Source organism: Oxyura jamaicensis, chromosome 14 (genome assembly GCF_011077185.1).
Source record: "Oxyura jamaicensis isolate SHBP4307 breed ruddy duck chromosome 14, BPBGC_Ojam_1.0, whole genome shotgun sequence".
In the NCBI taxonomy this organism is placed as follows: domain Eukaryota; kingdom Metazoa; phylum Chordata; class Aves; order Anseriformes; family Anatidae; genus Oxyura; species Oxyura jamaicensis.
This window is the reverse complement of record NC_048906.1, coordinates 2,318,782-2,332,600: the sequence shown is the minus strand read 5'-3', so window position 1 is coordinate 2,332,600 and position 13,819 is coordinate 2,318,782. Positions and strand designations below refer to the sequence as shown.

At 43.8% G+C, this 13,819-nt stretch overlaps 1 long non-coding RNA gene across 1 annotated transcript; it reads right to left on the bottom strand.

The window, feature by feature from the left end:
• Positions 1-2,594: 2,594 nt before the first annotated feature.
• Positions 2,595-3,260, bottom strand: LOC118174431. Its single transcript, XR_004754660.1, has 2 exons — positions 2,995-3,260; positions 2,595-2,887 (listed from the first exon to the last, which is right to left on the bottom strand). It is a non-coding gene; the product is annotated as an uncharacterized LOC118174431 (long non-coding RNA).
• Positions 3,261-13,819: the final 10,559 nt, after the last annotated feature.

Here is a 13,819-nt window from a genome sequence, read left to right as displayed (position 1 = left end):
CCTAGTATGGAGGATTGGAAACAACATGAATTAAAAGGGGCCCAGATAAGAGGAAAATATCCATTTTCTTAAAGACTGTGAAGCCCGAAAGAACTCTTAAAAGGCTGAAGCCCAAGAGCTGCCTGTTCTGAGAGCAGAGATCCGCTCCACCCCCTGTGCCAGCAGTGCCTAGCTTGCAAAACTTCACCCAAAGTTGGGCCTTTCAGTGCTGCGAGGGAAGTTCTGCCCCTCTCATCCTGGCCACGGGCAAGCAGAAGACCCTGGATGAGCATCTCACAGCTAGCCTTTCCTGCCCACTGCCAGCACAGCCTTGAAGTGGAGAACTGCTCCTAGACTTTCTTGACAAGCCCCCATATGACTTGGACAGAGAGATCCCGACGTCCAGAGATGAAGACAGAAATCTGGATGACAGCATTTAAATTCCCATTGCAATTGGCACAGTCTGTGAAGGGATGGGGCTTATTCCAGTGACACTCCAGTGAACCCTGAGGCACTGACATCACTTTTGAAAGTCCTCCCAAATTGCTGTGGGATTTTATAGTTCAAGTGACTTGACCAAGGCCACAAAGAAAAGCCTGTAGCACAGCTAGGCGTCAACTCAGGTCCTCTAAATCTCTATGTAGTCCTTTTGGTCCCAAAGAACTTGGTTAATGCCACACCTCATGTAATTTTACAGCTCCTTTCCTTAAGACCAGGTTAAGCCTCAGCACACTAAGTCCATCCCTTTAAGAAGCATTTTACAGCAACCAAACAGCAATATGTAGAAAAAGATTAAATCCCCTCGTTGTTATGTGGTTTAATTAGCTGTGAAATGGTTGAGTAAGAAGCCTCATTTAGACAAAGAACATTGATTAACAAATATTTACCTGGAGATAGCTGTGAGGACACAAGAGGCACAGGGGAGCTGGGGAGACACAGACAGAGGCAAAGGATGAACTAGAAGCTATTCAGCACAATACAAGCATAGCAGACCACAGCCCTGTTTGGTCATGTAACTCCGCCACAGCAAAATTAGAAACGGAGTTGAAATTAAATATAAATCACATGTAATGTTATTCAGTAAGTGAGATACAATGCAGTGTAATAGCCGGATATTGTATATTAGCCCTGGGAATTAGCAATTAAATTGCCCACACTGACAAGCCAACAAATATCTGGTCTGTAGGGTTGAGAGAAGGAACATTTTTGCTATGCAGAGTCATAATCTGATCTTTCTGTGAGAGACTTCGGCGATAAACAGTCCAGGAGAAAATGTCAGTTCTATTTATGTACATTAAGTGCAATTTACATAAATTATCATCCTGTAAAGGATCAATATAAGATCTTGTTCATGAATCATATGTCATCTCCTGTCACCCCAGAAGTGAAGTTGGGGGTGATCTGGGTGTCAGTGCATGGCCTTGTCTGACCAGGCAGATGCCAGCCACCAGCTCTGCCCCTGCTGAGGAGACTTTGAATGTGCACTAATTGGCCAGGCTCCAATCAAGCTTTTTCTCTGGGCATTTAACATCATCTTCTAACCAAATTAAAAAGTACAAATTTCTGCTTACACTACAGTCCGACGCTGTCCGAAATCACTGCAGCTGACAATGTCAGCCTCTTTCCTCAGCTGCACAAGGTCAGCGAGGGCAGACTGAATTTTTAAACTGTTTGGTTTGAGTTAACAAAACAAAACAAAACAAAAACAATTGTCTGGGAAATGTGAGATGTTGCAAGAAACTGTGTGATAAGATTATGAATGTCAAAAACTGTTTACATGTAGTGTTCACAAGAAAATCTATTTTATTGTTTCTCAGTCTGAGAACTCCTAATTGGACATAGCCTCACCCAGGCTTGTCCAAACCCTAACAAGAAGCAATGAATCCAACAGGAGCAGGGGGAAATCTCCTGGCTTGCACATCCAATTCTCTCCCTTCACAGTAGCCTCATTCATAAACGTACCAAACTCTACCTAAAACATGTGAGGTTGCGGGTCCAGAGGGACTTCAGACTTCCTTCTAGTCCTTAAAATGGACAGCCTCATTTGTCTGAATATTTCTTGGCCTCTAGAGAGATGAATAAAACAGTAACCCTAGATCTGCAGTTCCTAGGCTGTCGACCACTGTGCCTCTGCTGTAGCAGCCACTGGGGAGATTGTCTAGCTGTACCAGAACCAACCCACTTTTCAGACCTGCAGAGATTTCCCCTCCTTTTTGCAAGGCTTAAAACCTCTCCTGAAAACCTAAACTCCCTTGGCAAAGCGTTTCAGTGGAGGCTCCCCCTTTTCACTTTCTTGACTGCTGGTCTAGAAACACAGAGCTCTCGTTTTACCCTGAATCTTTCAACCTCCAGCCCCTTAAAAAAAATGCAGCCCCCTCTGCCTCCCACCCCCCAACCCCTCAAAGAAAGAAAGAAAGAACAGATGGCACAGAAATGCCACTGCTAGTTTAATGGTAAATGTGACAAGTAAAACAGAAAAGGGAAATGCAAAGAAATTTGTAAGCAGTCCTCCTCCATCCAAAGCAACCCAAGGAAGCAGGTTCTCCAGAGATCTAGTTCTCTTGGAATTGAACATATGGCAAATAGATTTTCTAATTTAAATTCACAAGTGAATGTTGGAACTTTGGAGCCAAAACCAATATATGATTTTTTTCTTTCCACTCAGTAGTAGTTAGGGGCTCCTACTATGTTTTGCTCCAATAACTGAAAGGGCCAGAAGTAAAAACTGTAGCCTCACTGAAATCAACGTCAAAAATCCTCTGAGTTTAACAGAAGCAGGATTTCAGCCTGACCCTGGCAGACTTTCACACGCGGGGTAGCTGCTCAGCCTCGGCGTAATGAAAGCGGCAGAATCCCCTATAAGCTCCTGATGACAGTCCGACCACACTCCGCAATCCCATGTGCTCTGCTGGCAAACAAGAAGTGAGAGAAGCTTATTTTTACTTCAGAATAAGTTTGCTGAATGGACAGTCTTGGGCTTTGAGAACAAAATCTTCCAACTTCTGGCAAACACACCTCTCCCGGGGCAGCCTGGGGGCCCTGCGCTTTGCATGGCACAGCAGGTGCGTGCTCCTGTGTCACCTCCTGCGTGCTGCCTCTGTGCAGACATCTCCTCCACCAGGTAACTGGTGGGATCCCCACCTGAAGCAGGTTCCTCGCTGCTAATTTGACAAACTGCTAGTTTGCCTGAGAAGCCGAGAGCCAGCAAAGTGCAGGGCCCTGCCCGTGTATCCTGGAACCCAGCAGCAGGCCCTGCCTGCTCCTTTCGCATGAGGGTTTTCCTTCTGTCAGCCTTTCCCTGAACCAGCTTCCACGACCTGGTTACAAGGCGCTGGCACCAAACTGCTGTGCCCCCCCCGCACTCCAGCCTTGGGAGAAGGCAGCAGCCCCTGCTGGCTTGAATCCAGCAAATTTCTTGTTAAAATTGCAATCAATCCACCTGCCCTCAGGATTGGGCCAGCAGTTATACCACATTCCTGGGTCATTAGTGAGGAGAGGTACTTTATTTAAATGTTGGATGGTGTTATTAGTGATGAGAAAGGCATTATGGTGTACAAAATTGGGCTGCTAGAGATATCTACCTTCTGCTTCGTACACAAGGTGACTTGCTTAGGTGTCTCTGCACTGACCTACCAAGAATATAATTTCATTAGTATTTTGGAATATCTCTGTCTCTCCTAATTATTCATTTTTTATTAGAGCTTATTAAAATTAACTCAGATGTTTAAAAACTTGCACATTAAAACCCCCAGCTGGGGTACCCCAACAGCTCCCTCCCTGCGGCCAGGCCCCACCGCCCTCCACGCCCTGGTCGGGCCAGAGGAGCTCAGCTTGAGGCACAGCTTGTACGTGTGATGGGATCGCATCCGCAGCCCCCCATTGGTCAGAACAGAGGCAACTGGTGAGAGCTGATTTGTCCATCAGGGAATAGGCGGTGCTGATTGGACGAGAGCAGGCAGGACTGGAGTCACTGTTAGCCACATGCTGCAGGGCCGGGATCCATGTGCGGACAGGCTCCATGTGGGCCCGGCCGCCATTTTGTGACCAGCTCCATGGGGGGCCGGCCGCCATTTTGTGACCAGCTCCATGGGAGGCCGGCCGCCATTTTGTGACCAGCTCCATGGGGGGCCGGCCGCCATTTTGTGACCAGCTCCATGGGAGGCCGGGCGCCATTTTGTGAAAGGCTCCATGTTAGGCTGGGCCAGGCTGGGCTGTGGGGACAGGATGGTGAGTCTGGGCTGCTCAGCAGCCCCGCAGCCAGCAGCAGTGAGGTGATTTCGGTGAGGTTTTTCAAAGGGGTGCATAACAGTGAGTTGCAGGTGTTTTCAGAAGTTCAGGGACTGGCCTGACCCCATTTAGCATCACCATTAGTTTTTGACCAACCAGCGAAGCGACAGCTCCAAACTGTGCCAAAGGATGAGGAGGTTCCTAATAGTTTGTGTTTACTGCAGAATTAAAAATGAGCTGGTGGAGTGAGAGACAGCATTATGTGCCTTTATAAGGTTACGGACATACAGCACAGGGTTCATTGTTAATGGGGCTAATCCTTCAATTGGGGGAAAAATCAGATGGTAGCACCTTTAAATTGGCTCTTGGCAAGTACTCAATTACTGCAAGAGACCAATTAAATCAAGTCAGGGTCAGAGTGTCTCAGAACAGGGAGAAGCAGTTCTCAGGCTCATCAGCTGTTGGGGGTTAGGAGTCTACAGGGAATTAAGTTCAAGTCAATAAACTCCCTGTAATTGGATTTACTCTAGTGCTTTGTTTTCCTTAAAATACATATAATTAAATGGGGAAAAAAAAAATAAAAGTGAAGAGAAAAGGGAAACATTAAAGTAGAGATGGGGTGGGGAGGAAGCATGGTACTGTGCCTGGTACCGCGGGGCTCTGGCCCTCGCTGGTGCTGCTGCTCTCTGCGAGGGAAGGCATCCCCATGGGAGAGCCAGCACCACAATTACCTGGGGATGAAATTGAAGAAAATATTGAGGTCCAAAGCCCTCTCCACCACCTGAGAACCACTTTAAGCCTTGTGTTAGGGCTTTACAAATGCGTTAAACAATACGGTGATCTTTGGATTTGGTGTCTGTACTGGGGAATGCAATTGAGTCTTCCCTATGAGACCCATTCAAAGGCTGCCTGTTATTAAAGACTCACTAAAACCCTTAAACACTTGAGATAAAATGATACCTAAGTGGCATTCTCATTACATTGAGAAGCACGAATAACTCCCTGGTTGTCTTCAGAGGGATTTAACTGCAGCTCGTGGAAGTCTTCACCTGGGTCACTGGTCATCGTCTGGACGGGGGTGACTTGCTGTGACCAGCATGTCCGTGACTCTTGCTCCAGAGGAAGCCAAGGATGGATCTTGGCCAGTGACCGCAGGCCCCTGTGCATTAACATGCCCAGGACCCGTCTCATACTTAAACGCTTGGTTTCATACACTCCGAGCCAGGCTTATCTTCCTGACTGCTCTCAGGGAGCTGAAACTACAGGTCACCAATTGACTTGGATTTTAGTCTGTAATAGCTCAGAAAGATTTCTCTTGCATTGACTTGACAAGAGCCTCTTCATCATGCCAGTTGGATCAATTGAATCCTGCTGGTAATGCTGCAGACTTTGTTCTTTTTTCTATTCTTTATATCTTCATGTAAAGAAAATGTGCAATAGGATCCTCTCATGACATTGGGGAAAAAATAAGACATCCAGTATTAATATGCTTAGACTTTATCACAGCATCCCAGTGGGGATTGTCTCCCCCTGATTCTTCATTTAGTACTTTAATACTTTTCCAGATCAAGTTAAATAATTATATAAATTCTCTGTGTTACAGAGAAATTGACTGTGCTAAAGAACATCACAGTAAAACTCTTTCATTATATATATATATATAAATTCCTCAACAAAACCACTACCTTTTTCAATGGAAAAGTGCTACTCACATGACTTGCGCAGGATTGTTAATTATCTGTTGCCTTTCCAAGGTAGAGTCATTAACAGTGTCTTTGCAATCCACGAGTGTATGGAAAAAGCAAGCAGCAACAGTTAGATCCTTTATGTTTTATTAGATCCTTTATGTTTTTCTCCATTATGTAGGGACTAGTGTTTGGATGGGGAAGGTTTTGTTTCATACATATTTTCATACACTCAGTCAGACTGTTGTTTCTAATAATAAATTTGTGAGAAAGAGGTTTTCCTCTTTGCACAGAGAGAGATCTTTGGTGCTTTGTATCTGCCCTGCAGTCACCAACGTGGCCAAGGGTAACCTGGGATGGGTTTGAATCCATAAGTGCCTTATGGGGCTTTTCAGCACCTGAACATCTGTAACTGCATTGACTGAATCTGGCAACTTTACTGAAAGACATTTTGTAAAGCTCTTCTTTCCCTCCATCCTTCACCTACACTATGTTTGTTACTTGCTCTCAAGATCTTTAACTTTTCTTTTTGTTTTGGCCATGTGCTTTGGTAGCGTTGTATCTATGGATAGCACATACAAGGTTAAAATGATGAGAACTCTTAAAACAAATAGATAAATATTTGCAAATCATCATGGATTACACAGCACCAATGTTATAAATAGTTTATAACATATTAATCAGAGGTAAAGAGGTGTTTTAATAGTTAGTCACTGATGGCTATCTGTATACATTTATAAACTTACATCACTCTATTGCTTTTCACCTTTTTGATGTTTACTGCATCTTTCAGGGTGGTTTGTGATCTCCAGGACTAAAAAGAAATACGTTTTGTTGTTGTTGTTTTGTTTTTAATTTATAAAATGTATTTACCATTTATGAAAACATCCTTTTCTGTTTTTTAACAGTTTATAAAAACTCTTTTATGAGATGGGATCTTCCTTGTTCTCTTGCTCCTGCTCTCTAGAACAGAACTAAAGATGCATATTGCCTTTCAGGTTTCACTTTCCACTTACAACAAAAATTGTGGCTTCGGGTTGTGCGTGTGTACCCCCAGCTTTCTAAAACGGTCCGCTGTGTTAGCAACACTTGAAATGAACTGGCAACTTTCTGCCAAAGATTGATTGGCACCAGCACGCAGTTAATTGGTGAGACAGTAGTCACTCAGCTGATGAGTTGAAGCTTGGGCTGCATGCCCTCTTTTAGGAGATAATGGCTTCTTTCGTATACCCAAGGCAGGATGGCTCATCTGTGCACGTTGTACTGAACTCGTGCCGTATTGAGCCACATTTTGAGGCAGTGCCAGAACAGCACAGTGAGGTTACAGCCATGCCCAGTTTCTGAGTATTTGCCTAGTGTGATTATAATCTCTGAAATTAACTTCAGAGCCAGCATGCTGCAGTGATCGTTTAGCGGACTTGCTGGCCTTTCTGGCCTTTGGAACCAGCTACAGAGACAATTACTCTTGGCACCAGGTCACCCCACTGATGGCTGCGATCTTCAGCCTCCCAGATGTACTCAGAGTAACTGAATGGGATTATGATGAAGTTAAATTGGCAAAGACTTGTCCTCTACTTTATTTCATCTGAAGATGAGAATGAAAATAGCCCACCCTGGCATCGCCCTGCACAATAACCTGAATCTTTCACTAGTTTTTCACTCCTACAGCTTGGAAATGTTTGTTTTGCTCAGACAGAAAACCCTGGAAAGCTATCAATGGTGACACCTGACAAACCCAACATGTTTTCTGGTATTATTCCCTGCAGGTAGTGCTTTCACATGTTATCTGTGTTCTTCAGATTTCAGGAGCTATTCTGAGCCTCACAGCTCTTGGGCAGAGACACCATGTCTCATGAGCTGTACGGGTCATCTTTTTGGGGTGGAACATGCCAGCATCTCACCATTGCAGCCACACTTTCCAGTCCCACCAAAGAGGAAGTGTTGATCTGCTTCAATCTCTTCATCCCCATTCCCCTGCCAACAACCCATCCTTTTATTTTTTCTTTCTTTCTTTTTTTTTTCTTTTTTTTTTTTTTTTTAACATGCAAAGCTGTTTCATTTCAGAACCAGAACAATTGGGCATTCTGTAGCTGAGAGCTTTCCTTTTACCTTGGAAAATGCATGTAGCTCTTCTTGGTATCAGTGGGAGGTTTGAATACATATTTAATATCAAAGGCTTACATTAAAAAAAAAAAAAAAAAAAAAAAAAAAGAGTGATGATTTTTGCTGCCCAGCTTTGAGGCATACGAAAGCAACCAGATTTTGAAGCCACGCTGTGCTCTGACGATCAGGCCAGCCAGTTATACATACAAAACACTCGTTTCTTTTTATAATCCCAGCTGAAAAAATGGCAAAAAGATTTTAGGGAAGCAAGTACACAAACTACTTATTATCTATGTAATGTTTGTAATGGCTGTCCTCCGCTTTCCTTAATTTCTTCACAATTTACATATAAACGAGACATCGTATCACTGGGTAGTTTTATTTCTCCAAAACACTGTCAAGTATGTTGACAAAGTTTTAAGAGACTTAAATTAAATATTTGCCCTAGACCCAGAATTCATCATTCAGTTTAAGAAGGAACTGATTTCAAGACGAGGTGAGCGCTCTGAGAGCAGGCAGCCCTGCAGAGCTAAAGCCCAGGAGATTCCCACTGCTGGCCTGCCTGAGAAAGCAGCGGTCACCTTTCCCCATAGCTTCCCTAAATACGGCACGGGGACAGCAGAGCCGCCTCTGTGATCCAGTAATCTGTACAGAAGTGCTGCTGAATGAACCATAAAACTATTGCAGAGTCATCTCAAGTTTGAAGGGAAGCCTGCCCCATGGCCCAGTTCTGCCCACATCCGATGAAGCTTGCAGCAGATCACATCCAGCAAATGAGAGGTCCACGAGAAGGCAACTTTGTCAGCTGCAGTAGTAGTGCAGGCTAATTTAAAGCCATTTAACATCTCTTGCTTACAGTTAGCAATAAATTCTGCCATTTAGGTGCTCCTTAATTAACATGGGAAAAATACAACAACTCATTGCTGTGTCTAAAGGAAATCTTTGAGGTAACTTAAGTAGGCTGAAAGAACTTTTCTAGGACAAAAGATTTTTTAACAGCTGCAGATCTAATTAATCCTTTTGTATTATCCTTCTCATTTACTTGTTGCTTGTTGCTAGGGGAATGGGCAGGGAAAAGGCTAGCGAGGGGCTGTGTCTTAGTGCTGCTAATGGCCTCCTTTGTCTGTATTGGCTGTGTTCTGCTCAGCGTTACTGCTGGAATCGATCCCCTGCAGCTGACAGAGGTTATTGCTGGTCCTCTCCTCGCTTCCTGAGGTCTCCCCAGGTCCTCCAGGGAGAGGAGAACCAGCTCCAGGGACAGTTCTTCATGCAAGACAGAACAGATGGAGACCACGCGAAAGAATTACTGTCTGCCTAGGACTAGCACGTCTTTACACAGACAAGTACAATAAATCCCTGTGTAGTGCCTACATGCACAAGAAAGACTGTCAGATCATGTTTACGCTTTGAAGAGATCCTAAAACCAGCAACCAGCAGCATTTGCATTTTAGGTTTTGTTTTGATGCAGAGGATGTGCATCCAAGCATCTGGTTACTCACCAAACCTTTCTGCGAGCTCCACAGGACAAAGGAGGGAAAAAGAAGGACGGGATCCATTAAAAGCAAATGATGGGAGAAAAGCAGTCACTTGCGGTATTAATAAAGCATTGCTTGCCATCAAAGCTGGATTATTTCAACATCTAATCAGCTTCAGAGCATAAAGGGACTCTGGAGCAAGCATGATAGATGACTCAGATTCTACAAGAGCTGTTGTAATGAGAAGGGAGATGTGTAATCCTTTCTGTGGCATTACCCTAAAACTCAGAGGCACTGGAACAAGCTTGGACATACAGCAAGTGTAAGTCTGAGCAACAATTTTCTCTGCAGACGTAAGGATGCAGTGCCTGTGAAGTTCAGAAATCCTGCCCACAAGCCTACCATAATGTCACCTGGCAGTTACCCTGCCTAACTTCAGACGGCTGTGGCTTAAGCATCTCATCTAAGCCAGCTCTCTGTCCGCCTTCCCCAGCAGCTAATAAAGATCAAAGAACGCCTGGAGGTGACCCAGACCACCAGCCATGGACACCATCTCAGGCGTCAGGGACTTGTAAATCCACACTGCACAGCACCTGCTTTGACTGCATGGGATTTGGAGCCTGGAGGAAGGATAGGGAAAAAAATGTGGTGGGCAAAGGGAGGGACCAAAAAGTTGGAGTAAAAGCTGTTTCCAAACTTTGGTCCCTCTAAATCATTGCATATCCTAATATATCTTGGTTGACTGTATCTTCTTTGCAGCTTTTAATGCCCGTTTCTTGCTACTTACAAGTTTTTTTTCTCATATTTGCATTTGAGTCATTTAAACGCTTCCTTTTATCTATTGTGTATAAATTTCCTTATGGATGTCACAGAATGGTAGCTATACTCAAAACAGAAGGACACTAAAAAGAGTGTCAGGAGGCACAGATAAAGCCACTAGCTGATGTATTCAAGCTGATTTATTACCCATTGTCAGATTTAGAGGTTCAAAATTATGTTAAAACAATTTACAGTGACACTTAGAGCTGTGAAAGAGAAATCAGGGATGCTCTGCCAAATCTGTGTGCCATCGCCTATCATTTATCAGTCTGATCCAGTCAATCATCTAACTTAATTCACCGTCTTTGTAAAGGCAACTATTATCTTAAGGTCTAAATGCCACATCTGTATAGACTTGAAACCCATATTTCAAAGTTTGTCTGGCATGGGTAAGTGATTGCATGCTAGGAGGACTGGCTTCTCCACTGGTTTTATCGGGTGACACTATCATCTTCCATCAGTTTTTCATCTGAACTAACTGTAAATAAATTAGATCAGTATACATAATATTTAGAGAAGGAGTGTGAAGCTGGGAGGCACTGCAAATTAAGCAAAAATACATACCAAGCTAGAAAGTGCTTTTATAGGCTGCCTAGCGGGAGATAATGCATACACATATTAATTAATTGTGACTGTAGGCACCAAGCAATAACACGAGTGCTGGAATAGCTCAAGGCATTCACAGCTACGCTTCCTGCGGCACAGAGATTCCACTCCTCACTGAAGTTTTGACAGGGAGGGAAGGGGAAGCATCTAATTTTATACAAACGAGGGCTCTGAAGTATTTCACTGGTGTTTGTTGTTTCATTACCGTGGATATATAGCAAAGCATTGTCAAATCCAGGCCTCTTAAAAATCGAGATTTAAACCGGTCTTCATTCTTGCATGGTTATGGTTCCTGGGAACCTCATCAGAAGCAGGACCCTTGTGCTCGGTGCTGGCCAAGCCCTAGCAGTTTGTTGCAGACACAATATCAGATCTCACCGAGATATTAGATTCGATGCACAGATTTCATGAAGAGATCCAGGTGAGTGCTAGGAATTGAATACATATAAGGCAAATCAATCATTTCCCTGTCTAAATAGAGAAGAGAAAGAAGGAAACATAAAAAACATGACCCAAAGGGACAGCGGATTAGTAGAATCAGAACCAAACCAGACCAAACCTAAACAAGGCTACATTCAAATTACACCTGCCCCTTAAAGCACGCCTCTTCCATCCCTCAGATATGTCTCCATCCACAGCGACAAGGCAAGTCTATTTTACCTGACACCTGTAGGAAGTATTTTCTTACGTATTTTTGCCAAATGCTAGATCTGCTTATAGAGATAAAAATGCCAACTGTTTTCAAAGGACTGGATTTGCTCTTCCCGTCCAAAAGCCAAAAAAGCCACAGTGCAAACAAGTGTTACCTGGATTTCTTGGCAACCCTGAAGGCAGAATATGACATTCTTAATGAAACTCCTTATGCTCTGCCATCCCACCAAGCCCAAAATGAGGGCTCGTGTTTATTCCGTGGGTGTTTGCTGCAGAGGCTCCATTCCAGCTCCTATTGCAATCTCAGGATTGCATGCGGAAGGGAATTGTACCAGGCCTTGCAAGAATAATGCTGCCATTGTACTCCTGCAGAAGGAGAAAATACACAATAGTTCAGCAACGTCTTCCACCTGTCCATTTTATCATGACTAGCTTTGAGATCTTGCCAGGTATGCATTAACCAACTAGTGGGTGCTACCTTGCAGTAGTGTCTTTACATCCCTTTGGATGTTAGATGGAACAGCTAGAGAAATAGCATGAATTAATTCAATTCTATTTAGCAACAGTCTCTGGCAAGAACTCTGGGGCACCGAAGGAAAGCTGAGCTCATACACTAACTGGTATTTGTAAAGTGTGTATCTATGACTTTCACATATGTCCTGTACAACATTCATTTTAAAAGGATTCAGATTTTCTGGAAGATTTCCAAAAATTGTATGTCGGCCATATCATATTGTATTGTAGTAAGCACTTTGGCTTGAAGTCCTTAACCCCAAAGCAGTGGGCGGACTGCATGGCCAGATGAGCATTTTTGAAGTAGGTGTTTCATTGAAGTTGAAGCACAGTCTTGGTAGGTAAATTTTTTTTTTCTCCCTCCTCACCCAGAGTGGCCTTGTACAGTATTTCACCATCCCTGAATGCAAAGACTGGGATGGACTGACTGTCAGTGGGATCTTTCAGGAATAAAGGATTTCTGGAAAAAGCCCTATACAGCAGGGTAGAGATGTTTCTAAGTGGCTGAAAAGTACCAAATTCTTCTGGATCACAAAGTGCAGAAGAAATTAGCTAACATGAACCAATTGTACTGTCTGGCAACCTGAAGGCATGAAACAGCTACCTAATGTCCAGGAATTTTTCATGTGTCATGTGCAGAAAAGGTCCATGGTGTAATAGAGACCTAAGTAACCAGTTCATCCCCTTTTTGTCCCAAGATAGAAAAGGGAACAACATATGCAGCCTGTAAACTTTGGTTCCTCAGACAAAACCCTGTGAATGCCTTTCTATCATGATGCTTTAAAGATATGATAATTATTGGGGAATACCTTGCCTATTATTTCCATACATTGTTTGTGCATTAATTAGTGTAATTTCACTAGAACAATTCCTAAATGTCCAAAAACCAGCAAAGCTATTATTGAGTTTAATGCAAATAGATTGTTCTGGTAAATAGTATTTGTTGCAACAATTTTATATAATAATAATAATATTTTTTATTTACTGAAAATCCTGCATAGCACAGCTGATGTCCAGGTTTTGCACCAAAAGACTTCCCTTCATCCTGCTGTAACTGTAAGCATTGCTGAATATCTGGCAACCATCTTCTTCTGTGGTGTCCACTCTTTTGTGTTGTTACTTATTGAATTAGACATCCTGAAGTGAGACTGCTGTGTCAGATGCACCCAGGACACCGCGTGTATGGATGTCATACTCACTAAGATGACTAAATTATCTTGTCGGGGAACATTACGGATAAGTCTGAAGTCACTTCTTTGGGAATGCAGGATGCTTTGTAATGCACTTCTGCAGGGCTAAAATTCCTTGTGTGCATGTCTTCGTGCTCTCAGTTTGCATTTTCCTACACCCCCCAAGCCCTCTGGGCAGGAGGATCGAAAGGTGATGGTGAAGCCAGCTGCAAGCTGGAGGCACAGCAGGGCTGTATGTTTGCACAGGTGGTTAAACCCCACCACTGAGACAGAAAGACTCGGTGTGATCTCATGATTGAGCTGATCTGATACCTCATTGCTGCCACTGGAAGGTCTCATCTTCCTCCTGTGCCCACCCTGGTGCTCCTGAGCCTGTTCACCAAGGCGGTTTAGCTCACTGGCCTGGCAGAAAACTTGACTGGTGTTTCCAGTGAAGCCTCTGCTTTGTAGGGGAGGCAGGAGCCTGAGGGCAGCACTAAGGAAGGTGAATGCGGGCAGAGGGGGCAGCAGGATCACCCCGTTCAGCAACAGGGAGTCCTGAGACCACTTTGACAGTACAGCTCAGCCAAAC